General features: G+C 46.3%; 1 non-coding gene across 1 annotated transcript; it reads right to left on the bottom strand.

The window, feature by feature from the left end:
* Positions 1–268: 268 nt before the first annotated feature.
* TRNAT-GGU (transfer RNA threonine (anticodon GGU)) lies at positions 269–342 on the bottom strand. The gene has a single exon. It is a non-coding gene; the product is annotated as a tRNA-Thr (tRNA).
* Between the last annotated feature and the right edge of the window lie 1,839 nt (positions 343–2,181).

Here is a 2,181-nt window from a genome sequence, read left to right on the forward strand (position 1 = left end):
GCATAATTCAGATTTTAATTTACTTTTTTTGCTGTATTCTATTGTTTTAACGGGTAAAATTAAGAAAACTTTTTGAAATTTATAAACTGTTATGTTTTGTGACTCCAGACTCTTTTTTTAATGGAATAGGGGGCACAATTCTCACTCGATAAAAAAGGGTACAGACCTCTGTACTATATCCTCCTTGTGAGTCAGGAGGCAAAACTGACACTTTATACAGGAGCTAAATAAATTCTGTAACAAAGTTTGAATACATAGCCTGCTACTGAGGCACTGCTGGGATTCAAACCCAGGATCTCCTGTTTACCAGACAGACACTTTGATCAATTAAGCCACAGCACCTACAGACCAAGTCTATGGTCACATGATGTTTTTTTTGCATTTTGTTTTTGTGTATTATTGTACTCTTACACAAAAAAGAGGTTTCAGAGGTTTCAGAGGTTTCAGTAAACACCGAACCTCGGATTCAGAATCATACTGAAGGACACCTTTGTTGCAATTACTGAGGAATCAAATACTGCTCCCTCTCTTCAATCCTGGGGCTTTGTGGTCTCAAACTCACTTCTCAGGACATTCGACATTCTGGTAGTTGAAGTAGTTGATAGTTGAAGCAACAGTGGAATCACAGGTTGATTGGCTTGCGAAACAACAGTAGTGTAAGTAGACGGTTCTTGTCAAAAAGGATTAAGCAATTAATTTGATGGATGACCTTTGGATCGATAGGTCACCACATGTTTCTGATGACCTCATATGCAATTAAGTTTGATGGATGCCTTTGGATCAATAGGTCACCATATGTTTCTGATGACCTCATATGGCTGAATAATAAACTAGAATATGATCTGACTATCCGATGGAGAGTTCTGTGTGCATTAGTGAAAACAAGTAAAGGAGTGAAGCTGAAGTGTGCTGGGCATGTCAAGAGGTCACCCGGCAGTTGTCAAGAGGTAAGATGGGTGTGGTTGCCAGATGGTCGGTGTGTGTGTGTGTGTGTGTGTTTGTTATTCCGGAGGTGTAAAACTTTAATTTTGATATGTTTTTAACCGCATGTGCGCAAGCGCAGTGGGTTAGTGGGCGTGTGAGTGGGCGTATGACAGAGTGTCACGTGGTTTCTGTTGATCGTATATAGGCTGTGTTAGTGGACCCTCCAATGTTGTATTTGTTCCACCAGCACCAGCGTGTAGGCCTCCTTAAGAAATGACTACCCCGGGCAAGAAAGTGCATCCGGCTGGTGTGATGGGCGAAAGCGGGGCAAAGAGAGTGTATCCTGCGGCGTTGATCAGCGAGACTCCGGTGACCGTCCTGCAGGAGTGTTGTTTGTGGAAGGCCCCGAAAAAGGCCACGCTGCTCAAGTGTCGAGTTCAAGATCCCCCCGAGGGACCGCTGCAGGAGGAATGGAAGCTGGATACAGAGGCGAGGTGGGGCTACGTGTTTCACTACTACGCCGGTGAGCTGTCGCTGTACTATCTCTACCCGCACCAGACATTCGGCCCTGCCACCCCTAAAACTGCGATATCGTTGAATGACTGGGGAGTCATCACAACTCTGGTGTCGAGGTGTTTGAAAGGTGAAGCGCTGCAGCCTCTGCAGCCGCTGGTCTTAGAGCCTCGGAATGAGGAAGGAGCTCAAATTACATTTGTTGAACCTGAGGGGTCAGATGAAGAAGAAGAGGGGAGACAAGATGCTCACAGGATGATCAGGCTTACGTGGGAAACCAAATGTGACGCCAGTTTCAGATGGTTTTACCGCGTGAGTTTTGAAATGGTGGGAAAAGACACACCCCTGGGGTTCCTGGTGATTGACCGTATCAGCTCTGATCAGCGTCTGTATTTCACCACTTTCAGAGTGCCGGTAACAGAGTGGTTAAAAATGATGGAGCAGCGCGGGGCTCATATTACAGGTCTCTTTCTGAAAAGTCGAAGCTGGAGGGATGTAGCGATGGTGAAAAAGAACCTCAGCAAGTTATTTTGACACTGCATAAATACGTCAACCAACTTGTGCGTCTTCCCACAACATCTATGCCGGCAATCTCATCATCATCACCATGTGCCGCTCTTGCATGAACAGAGGGAATGAGGCCTGCCCCGAGGATCCACCTTGCCCGCTGAGCCCATCTCCACCCTCGCATACCCCGCCACCATCTCCGCCATCATCTCAGCCAACATCTCAACCATCACCTCC

This window comes from Lampetra planeri, unplaced genomic scaffold, assembly GCF_965212315.1.
Source record: "Lampetra planeri unplaced genomic scaffold, kcLamPlan1.2.h2 scaffold_1511, whole genome shotgun sequence".
NCBI classification, from domain to species: Eukaryota; Metazoa; Chordata; class Hyperoartia; order Petromyzontiformes; family Petromyzontidae; genus Lampetra; species Lampetra planeri.